Source organism: Chinchilla lanigera, unplaced genomic scaffold (assembly GCF_000276665.1).
Source record: "Chinchilla lanigera isolate Chin_1 unplaced genomic scaffold, ChiLan1.0 scaffold00141, whole genome shotgun sequence".
In the NCBI taxonomy this organism is placed as follows: Eukaryota; Metazoa; Chordata; class Mammalia; order Rodentia; family Chinchillidae; genus Chinchilla; species Chinchilla lanigera.
The window spans coordinates 385,030-395,779 of record NW_004955542.1 but is presented as its reverse complement, the minus strand read 5'-3'; the positions used below and the strand labels follow the sequence as shown (position 1 = coordinate 395,779).

The 10,750-nt window shown below is 44.9% G+C and overlaps 1 protein-coding gene across 7 annotated transcripts in view; it reads left to right on the top strand.

The window, feature by feature from the left end:
- Positions 1-255: 255 nt before the first annotated feature.
- Positions 256-10,750, top strand: part of Farp2 (FERM, RhoGEF and pleckstrin domain protein 2) — a 116,036-nt gene continuing 105,541 nt past the window's right edge. For all 7 annotated transcript variants that reach the window (XR_001232165.1, XM_013508097.1, XM_013508100.1 and 4 more), the window contains exon 1: positions 256-352. The gene's annotated coding sequence lies outside the window, so the exon portion shown is untranslated. The remainder of the gene's footprint in view (positions 353-10,750) is intronic.

Below are 10,750 nucleotides of genomic sequence, written 5' to 3'. Positions count from 1 at the left end.
GGGTGTGCGCGGGTGCGGTCGTCCTGAGCCTCGCAGCGCGGGCGGGCAGCGGGGCCCAGGGTCGCGGTCCGCCGGAGAAAGCCCACGCCGGGCTCTGCGGCCTTGGCGAGGCGCGGGGCTCCTTAGCGGTTTTGGTTGGAGGACGCCAGTCTTTGGGGAGCCTGCCACGGAAGGCTTGGGCCAGGCTGCCCGCGGAGGGTGGGGACCGGTGTCCCGCGTGGACCGCCGGCGGGCTGCCCGCGGAGGAGGCAGCCCCGGAAGCTCGGCGGGAGCCACAGGTGGAAGTTCAGAAGGGCAAGTGTGGAGCCACTCCTTGCGTGCGCGTCTCGTCGTCTTCAGTTTCATCTTCACGGTAGGAATCTAGTATACGCTGTTAGTGTTTTTATCCCGCTAAGGTCTGGAAATCGTCCCAAGCCAGTGGGAAGCCTACTGTGCGAAAATCACTGAAGTTGGGGGCTAGAACGTGCCCCGACGTGACACAAACGCAGCCTGGATTATGAACATCGTTCTTCTCACACACGTGGCAGTAGCCACCGATGACCTTTCATGTCCAGAAATCGCTGCGAAAAACAAAAATCATCGAAGGAAATAATCTTAGTACATAGGATTGAGAAAGAATAGAAAGAATTCAAATCCAGGGCTAAATCTGTAAAGGGAGATTGTCTCTAAATTTATTTGGTATCCGCGAGGTGTTTTTGGGTGGACCACTGTGGAAATATTTGATAACCAAGTTGTAGACAGCGTTATTGAGACATGAGAGGAAGGGGTGTTTGAAGTAGGAAGGCATGGTGAAACTGCACCTGTGGGCCAAACACCTGTGAGTTCCTGGAAAACAAAAGACATTTGTGTAGCACATCATCATACCTGTTAGTCGGCTCTAAAGTCTTCGAACTAGACGTAGCCCGGTTACCCAGAACATTTTAAATTACAAGGAAGGAAGGCTCAGAGAAGTTGACTTGCCGGTTTAGGGTGACACCTTGGGGTATTTGCAAAGCCAGTTATAGTCCCTGCTTCGCCTCTGCCCTTGCTTCATGTTCATGGTTATTATGCAGCTGCTGCTCATGAACTAGGTGCTGATGCTGCACTTTTCTGAACTGCAGCGCTTTCTGTTCATTTGCCTGCAGAACTGCTGTCAGTCCTTAGTAGACTTCTGTGTTCCTCTTACTAATTCCTTTCCCAAGGAGGAAGTCCATATAAGGTATATGCCATTATACCTGCCTTTGGTTCTTTTTCTACAAAATGGGCTTAAAATTTACTTAGCTCTTAGGGTTGTTGTGAGAACACGGAATCATTTTTAAAAAGCTTTTGGGGCTAGGAGTGCAGATCAGTGCTAGAACACTTGCCTCGAACGTGTGAGGCACTGGGTTTGATCCCCAGCCCTGGCTTGGGAGTGTTAACAGGATTCCCAGTAAATGGCAAGTTTCTAAAAAACAGTAATGATTATTATTGTCAGGTAGAAGATTAATTCCCAGTAAATGGCAAGTTTCTAAAAAACAGTAATGATTATTATTGTCAGGTAGAAGATTGATCTGAGCAGATTGTGGAACACCAACCCTATTTACAGAAACAGTTGACTGAGACAGGAAGAATGCAAGTTTGAGGCCAACCTGGGAATTTAGCAAGATTCTCTCAAAATTCAAAAAGTAAATAAATGTAAAGGGCTGAGGAGGTAAGCTCAGTGCTACATAGGCTTGGTTCTTTGTACTGCCTTTAAAAAAAATTAAAAAGGCAACTGAAAGTGAATTAGGTAATAATTAAGCAGAGCTATCTGCTTGGAGAAAAGGATGTGAGCTGCATTGGCAAAGCAATGCATAGATAATTCCATGCAAGCCCAGTGAAATCCCTGGCCCCAAGGAATTCAGTTTCCTCCTTGCTTTGCAAACACACCTGCTTTGGTCACGTCAGCACATTGTCTGTATTCAGACAGGAACAGATTCTTTCATTGCTGCTTACTCTTTCAGTTTTTTCATGTTGTTCCATCACCCACTTTCTTGTTAGCTTGCCAGCTTTCCCTTTTACGCAGTTACCATGAACTTTGTTCGCACGGTAGTTTTAGGTTTACAGACACAACCCCGTTGTAAAGTTGTGATTGTGGTCCAGTTCTCTGAGGTGGGGATGTGTAGAATCATTTTACTGTAGTATATTTGCCAGTGTTGGGATTGGCTTTATAGTGGCAACGGAAGTTGAAAAGTTGAGGGTTCCATAGAATTTAGTATGATAAAGTTTGATGATTTTCTGGGGAGCATTTATGTTGGTGGTAACTTTGGTGCAGTATTTTTAGAGAGCAATTAGTAGTGTGTGATAAAGATTTTGGTTTTGGAATCCCACTTTTGAAAACAATCTGATAAGCAAACCGTGTTACATCCATAAGATAAACATGATTGGAGACTAGCCCATTCCTGTTTTTCCCTCCACTCAAAATTTAAACCATTTTGATCCATAAATATATGTTTTAAAATATGCCTTAATATAGAAGATGTTGTGTTACACAGCACCTATGGTACTGTAAAAAAATAAGTGAGAATGTAAACAGGATCAGAGGGAAGTGTGTTAGTTTACTGCTATTTTGAAATTCAAAAGCAGCCAGGCACAGTCTGGCACAGTCTGGGCAGCTGAGGTAGGAGGATCACAAGTTCAGGCCCAGCCTGGGATACTCAGGGACTTAGTGAGACCCTGTCTCAAAATAAAGATAAAAAATTAAAAGGGCTGGAGATGTAGTTCAGTGCAGTGGCCCTAGGTTCAGTCCCTAGTACAAATATAAATTCAAAAGCAGAAAGACACTATCATGCTGTAGGACACAGTGGTGAATCTTGCTTCATCTCATCTCTCTGCTCCCCTGCCCATCTTCCTGATTGTTTTCCAGAGTGTTTGGTTATGTCACAGCCCGGTTGCAAACCTTTGTGGATTTGGTTCCATCCAGTGGCCTCCTGGGTCTCTCACAGCCAAACTGCAGGCTGCCTCTCCTCAGCTGTCTTGGGGCCTTGCCACACTTACCCTTTACTCTGTTGTGCCTGTTATCCTCCTGCTTTCCTGCACCCTGTGTAGCCTCAGGCCCACTGTTGTGCGTGCGAGACTGCTGCAGGACAGGGTAGCAGCTGCCCCCTCCGCCTCCTTTCTGCTCTTTGACTGTAGTGGGCAGATGGCACTAGTTGCTTCCTCGGTCGTCTCACTTTCTGGGTTAAGTTCCCTCTCAGTGTGCCCTGTGCATGCCGTGGAATCAGGGTGGGGTTGAGGCCATCTGCAAGCTGAATAACTGCCAACGTCTTTGGTCCTGAGTTCCTGATCTGTAGGGCGGGCATGATGCCAACTGCACAAGGTGCTGTGAGCAGTAAATGAGACAATGTAAGGAAAGGACTTGGTGTGGGCCTCCTAGCAGTGATGGTCACATATACTAGAATGTTCTGGAGGGCTTGAGTGTGGTCTTTTTGGTGTGGCCTTCTCCCCACCCCACTACCTGCAAGTTCCTTTCTGTCATCCTCACTTTATTTCCTCCAGGTAACTGACCACACTGTTTTAACATGTTTCCCTCTATGTTTTGACCCATCATACCAGGAGGACTTTTCCGTCTTAGAAACTCCTGTGTCCCTACGTGTTTAGACTTGTTAATTCAGAATAGATGCTCAAATGTTTGAGTGCATTAATTATACTTTATTAAGGGGCCCTGAAGCATATACTGTACAGTTTTGAGGGAAAGGGGGCTCTTTAAGGAAAAGAATATATAACCATGTGTGGTGTTGATGGTGCTCAGCTGTAGTCCCACTTACTTGGGAGGCTAAGCCCTGAGCCCATAAGTTTGAGTCCAGCCAAGATCCTACCTCAAGGAAAAAAAAAAAGGAGTACATGGATAAAAATTTAATTTATGAAGTGATCATTTACACATAAGTACAGATGTGAAAAAAATGACCAGTAATGCAAATATAACTAAGATGAGAAAAATAATACATTTATTAGTTACTTGACATATTTCTCTAATTAATTACCTGACATACTTCTGTAATTCTTTTTCTTAGCTATGCATTTTTACTCATCTTTTCTTATGATAGTGTGTCTTGGTTACTTTTCTCTCATTGCTGAGACAAAATACTTGACACCCAGAATTAAGTAAGGAAAGGTTTATTTAGTTCATAGTTTGTGGAGGTTTCAGTCCATACTTGGCTGGCTCCAAGGCAGAGTGGCACATGGCAGAGGGCAACAGTTCATGGCAGCAGAAAACGACCAAAGCAGCAAGAGCAAAAGGGAGGAGCAGCAGAGAGCAAACCTCTTTCCTTCCTTTATATTATATGCAAGCTACTCCGGGTGAGTAATCCTAGCATTGGACTGTGAATCAATCAAAAACTCTAGAAGCCTCCTCCCGATGACTGCATGAGGCTTTGGAGGAACAAACAATAACAGTGAGAGAGTAGAACTCATTGATTCTTGTTGTAGTCAGGGCTTGCAAGGGGAACAGTTTAATACAGGACATACAATTTATAGGATTATTTTATAATAGTCACCCAGAGAGTCAAGTGCAAAAGAGTACAGGAAACCTGTCCACACACTAAAGACCAAAGAATCCAGCTGAGGGCCTGGATCCCACAACCATGTCCTGCATGAGTCCAGCTGAAGACCTAGTGCCCATGACAGTGCCCCCCACGAGTCTCACTGGAGGCCTGGGGCCCATGACAGTGTCTCATGCAAATCTGTTTCATGGATCTGTGCTGGGAAGGCCCAAAGGTCAGTGGTGGAAGCCAGAAAGTCTGTGCCAATGGGATGAAAGATCTGTGCCACCAGGCTGAGGTATCTGCACTGGAGCCAGGAAGCAATGCTCAAAGTAAGGATCAGAGCTCCCCCAAAAAGTACCACAGCCATCCTCAGTGACAACGAAGTCCTGAGCTCTTCCAGAGCCAGAAATTAATGCTCAAAGTAAAGACCAGAGCTCCCCCAAAGTGAACCGCAGCCATTCTCAGTGACAACAAGGTCCCAGGTTCCTCTGACAATGAGAACAGCTGAATTCATATCAGGAAGGCCAGCATGACAAGCTCCTCCAGGAGAACCAACAGCCCCCACTTCTTCCTCTCCAGTTCTCTTTTTTTAATGTTGTTGGTAACAATCCTCAGGTGGACCCTGCACACCCAGCACCACACTCCTTCAGTTCAGCTGGGTGTTAAAAGTTGACCACCAGGTGTCAATTCACCAGAATTCCTCTGTCATAGTTGCTAAATTTTTATTATTGTATATAACATTATTTCACATGTAGACACACTTGCTGTTTCTATTGCTCAGATCCATGTCCCAGAAAAACATTTTTTTTCACTTGTGGTTTTGCCCTTTCAGATTTTTTATTAGTGCACATTTGCAGTGTGTAATGATGACATTCATTGTGAGGAGTTGGTGCATGTACATAACACATCATAATTCTTTCTGCTTCCACTTCCGTCTACCTCTTGGTCCCCTTCCCCTTCGTTCTGATTAATTCCATTTTGTACAATTCCAATTTTGTTATATGTGCTGCCAAAATGAGCACAGTTCCATTCAGAAAAGAAGAAAACACGTTTGAGGCTTATTTCTAATTGTAGTGCAGCATGATGGACTTTGTATCCTGACAAGCGAGGACTTCTGTTTTGACTGCGAAGAACTGAACTCTCTGCCTGCAGTTTAACATATCTGATGGTAAATTTCCCAAACAAGCGACTGGTTCCTTACATTTCAACCTTCTTTTCCACTGCTGGGCACTTCCCATGCCACATGCTATCAATCCACTTGTGTTGCCTCAGGACCTGTGATCCTGCACCTGTGTCACAAAGCCCTGGTGGGGGGGTGGATACTGGGTGTGATAGTAGTATCTATCTCAGCCTCACCTGGCTGAGATGGCTATAATCACTCAGGTGTGTAGAGAAGCAATTGCAGAGAACACAAATATGCTTCTGCCTCAGTGTCCCTTAGCCAGATCCCAAAATGCTGCCAGGCTACCTGGCATACAGGGGAGAGGGACAAAGGCAGAGTTGCACACAGTGGAAAGAGGGGGCAGTGCTAGTTTATTGCATTTAGAATCCTTTCTGGTAAATTTTACAGAAGCAAATGACTGTAGAGACACTTTGCTTAAGGCCTTTCTCAAACATAGAAGGATTCTGTATAAGAGGCATAGATATACGGACCACGGTAGCTTTGTACTCAAGCTTTGGTGGTGGGTACAGTTTTCTGACTCTACACTTGAGGCTAGAAAGGTATGAAATGAGGGTGGGAGCTCTTTGCATCTTACAGTAACTAGTGGGCTTGTGTTTAGGAAAACAGAAAGAACTTTGGAAATTGTTTAAATTATGAAGCTTTACTAAATCTTTTATCCCTTGTGACTACAGTTCTATTTTTTTGAGTAGTAGTTAATAAAAGGAATGTTTGGGAGGAAGCCTAATATCTGAATATGAAATCAGTCCCAGGGAGTGTTAAATTTTTAATTGAACTGTTTTAGAAAGAAGAACAAATATAAGAAGAGAGCAAGTAGTTTGCTTTCTCTGGAAAGTGAGCAGTTTCATGACCTGGATAGCTATACCCAGGACTTGAAGTCAGCAGTATTACAGGCAACTTCAGGAAACCATCTGATTTCAAAGGTAATATACTCATCACTGAAGGCAATTTGAAAAGTAGAGAAAATTGGAAAGACGAAAATAAAAATTAATCCGCTTCTCTCTCCTGGAGCTAACCACCATAAACATGTTTTAGAATGCGTGGACATGGAACAAGAGTAGACAAAGCACACTCCACCCTGCACCTTCCCTGACCACATGTAACTCCTACACATGTGCAGAGAGAGGCTGTGGTGGATTCTTCCGAGGAGAGGTAACAGGCAGAGGATAACAGAGTCCAGAGTTGGAAGCTACCAACCAGCTACCACCAGCTGTTAACTTTCTGTGTTCCCTCCAACACCCCCTGGTCTGGACTCAAGATGCCCAAGCCTAGAGGTAGATACCAGATGTGAACTGGGATTGTTGCAGGGAGGCCTTCTAGTTTGGGCTTCAGGAAAGAGTGCAAGAAACCCACCACTCTTTCTCCTGTCTTCTCTCTACCTCCAGTCATTCCTATGGAAGTTGCTTTTTTAAACACTCTTCCCTCCTGTAGCTCCAGCCTAGGCAATATGCAGGGTGTGTGGCAGAGCAGAGTAACTAAAACCCCAGGTTTCTGGCTTGCGGACTGAAAGAGGAATGATAGGAGACTGGAAAGTATAGTGGGAAGGTTAAGAGATAGGGGAGGTTGGGTAAGCAGTCTCTTCAAGTTGTTGACAAACTTTGAGGCTCAGTACACTAAGCTGTGCTTGTGCAGGTTTGACCCTAACCAGTTTGTTAAAGACTGAGAACCCAGCTAAGGGTTAGACCAGCCAGCTGCCCCTGGATAAGTGGGGCACACAGAGGCAGTTGCTGAGGAATTTTGTAAAAGTGACCCTGACCACATCCTGCAGAAGGCTGGTCAGGACTGGTGACCTGACTAGGTCAGTCCCTGCTCAGCAAAAACACCAACATTCTCCATAGGATTTAAGCAAGACCCACACTGACCAATAGCACAATACGAGAGACAGGGTAAAGGTAATGTGATTCAAGTTGGATTGATCTGACAGAGACCATGTTCAACCAGAGTGGCCTCTTTGACGTTTCTGCTAGTGTTTATCCTGGGCTATGTTATGCTACATGGCATTCACCATTTTGCAGATATAACACACCAGCTAACCTTGAAATTATGAGGCTGGCCTGGATTATCCAGGTAGATTCATATAATTACATGAACCCCTTAAAACCAAGGATCTGTCTACAGCTGGTAGCAGATGAGAATGAAAGAGACACTGGAAACATGAAAAATTTTCAGAGCACTGTTCCTCGCATGGAAGATGGAAGGAGTGGTGAGCTACGGAATACACATGGCCTGGAGAAGCTGAGAGTGACCAACAGCTGACAGCCAGCATGTAGAGACCTCAGTCCTGTTCCCACAGAACCCATGAACCTGAAAGTGCCTGCTCCCGTAAAGAGTCCAGATAAGATCTGAGGACAGCTGATGCCTTCACTTAATACTAGGACTAAGGCTCTGAGTAGAGAACTCTAGTGAACCCACTGCGCCCCAGCTTCTGACCCACCAAAATGAGATGATAAAGAACTGTATTTTGCTAAGTGTGGTAGGCCACAGCTGTAGTCCTAGCTAATTGGGAGGCTGAGGTAGGAGAATCACAAGTTCGAAGGCCAACTTGGGCTACATAGCAAGGCTCTGTGTCAAAATACAGATAGATAGATAGTTCCGCAATTTTTTGTTTCAATATATAGTACTGATGGGGGGTGGTTTAAGCTAACCAGTTTCTGGAAACTTACTAAGGCTATTATAAAAAACTAAGACACACCTTTAAAAGCAGCTATTAGGATATTTCAGGATATGTTTGAGGTAGGTAGAAACATAGATGGGGTTGGCAGAAACATAGGAAATATCAAGAATGAAGTGGGAATTTCAGTGGAGAATCCAGTAACTGAAGTAAAATGGAAGTAACAAAGGCATGGCTTCATAGTGAATGGGTATACCATTTTTTAAATCAAAAAGTTGACCAGGCCTGGTGGCACACTCCTGTAATCCTGGCACTCGGGAGGCTGAGGCAGGAAGATCATTGTGAGTTCGAGGCCAGCCTGGGCTGCAAAGTGAGCTCAAGGCCAGCCTGAACTGCACAGCAAGACCCTGTCTCAGAAAGACAAAAAATAAATAAATAAATCAAAAGGTTTTTTTGTTTTGTTTTGTTTTTCTCCAGTACCAGGAACCGAACTCACGACCTTGCGCTTGCCAGGCAGACGCTTTGCCGCTGAGCTAAATCCCCAGCCCCAAAAGGTTATTTTTTTAATCTTGAGGAATTCTCATCATAGACTGTTGAACTGGACCCAAGATGCGGGGTGCTAGCCTTGCCTCTCTATAGGTTGGGTCTGTGGCCTTCTTCAAGGGGCTTTGTTCTCAGGGCTGTGTTTCCCATGGAAAATGTGGACTGGACCAGCATCCACCAAGTAGGAACCCTCTCTTCTTCTGCTGTGACCTATCGACCACGTCAAATTGTTGCTAGTTGTTTTTTTTTTTTTTTAACTTACAGAAAATTCCAGACATTCACAAAACTGTAAGAACATGTCAAAGCTCATGCACCCAGCTTTGATCAACACATGGCAGTCTTTTTTTTTTCCCTGTACTCCTATTACTCATCCTCAATTCATTGGATTATTTTAAAGTAACTACTAGGTGTTATTCTTTTGTGCAGTTAACTACTTTGATGTATATCTCTAAGGAATAGGGACTTTCTTTTTCTTCATATCCCCATATTATCAATGAAACTGCTAAATAATAACATTAAGAATGTCATCTAATATCTAAATATCATCAATATTTAAATAGTAGTCAGTAATCAAATTTTACTCATTGTTCCATAAATACTTGATTTCAGGATTCAAATAAGGGCCCCTTAACATCTGGCAGATAATCTCTTAACAGTTTATATTCCTTCGCTTGTCCCCCTCCCATTTATTGAAGAAATAGGTCATTTGTCTATAAAATGTGCCACAGTCTGTATTTCGTGATAGAACTTTTTTTAGGGGAAGTTGAAATTTTAGTAGCATAAAATATTGGTGCCTGCCTCACTGCCTGCCCACTGGGCCCGAGGTCTTCATGTTGCATGGAAGGTACCAGCAGCCAGGGCTCCCCCATCCCTTGGAAGCCCCAGCACCAGCCTGAGAGGGGCATTGAAGGAGGAGATGGATGCTGTGCAGGTGCCCGTGTACTGGACACCTCAGCACATTCGGTTCACAGACCTGAGCTCAGGGACCGTCAGGGAGGGCAAGAGAAGCATGTCTCTTGTCCCTGTACCTTGGGCTCTCCTATCCTGGGACAGACAAGTAGGCCAAGGGACACCCATTCCAGTGTTGCAGCCTCCGGCCTGGAGCCCTGCAGAGTCCAGTGGGGTCACAGATCCAGCCTGTGGGGACACTAGAGCCCTGGCAAAGTGGGAGGTGAGATGTCAGGGAGACAGGCTGTGCTAGAACTTTGACACCTTAGCTGTCGCTTGGTGTGATGACCACCTTGTGCTCCTGCTGCAGGGCCTGGAGAGCCCACAGGAGGGTTGCCTTGTCCAGCCCATGGAACTCTGCTATCCAATGCATTTCCTCACTCTTTGGGTCCCTGTTCAGCTGCCAGTTGCCACATCCTGTGCAGCTCTCGAAGTTTCCAAGGTGAGGACAATGAGAGGATGGAGAAAAAAGGACAAGAGTCAGAAAACTGAGTCCAGGTGGAGCCCTCTCTTCTGATGGGAGGAGGAAGAGGAAGGGGAGGAGGGAGAGGAGAAGGAGCTTGTGATAAAACTTTTATTCCTTAAGGTATGCTTCACTGGTGATCTGCAGTGACATTACTGGAGTATTTTTTTAAATTTTATTTGTGGTACTGGGGTTGAATCCAGAGCCTTGTGCGTGCTAGGCAAGTACTCGATGACTGAGCTGCATCCCAGTGCTTTTATTCTGAAGTATAGTCCAATTAAATTGACCACACAGACTTCAAACCTTGCGATCCTCCTGCTTCAGTCTCCCAAGTAGTTGGGATTACAGGTGTGCACCGCCATACCAGCAAGTTACTGGGTTTTAAAGCCACTAGAAGTAATTCTCTTTGTACATTTGCTGTATTTTTTTTTTTTTTTTTTGGTCTTTTTGACACAGTCTCGCTATGTAGTTCAGGCTGGGCTTGAGCTTACTTTGTAGCCCAGGCTGGTCTCGAACTACCAACA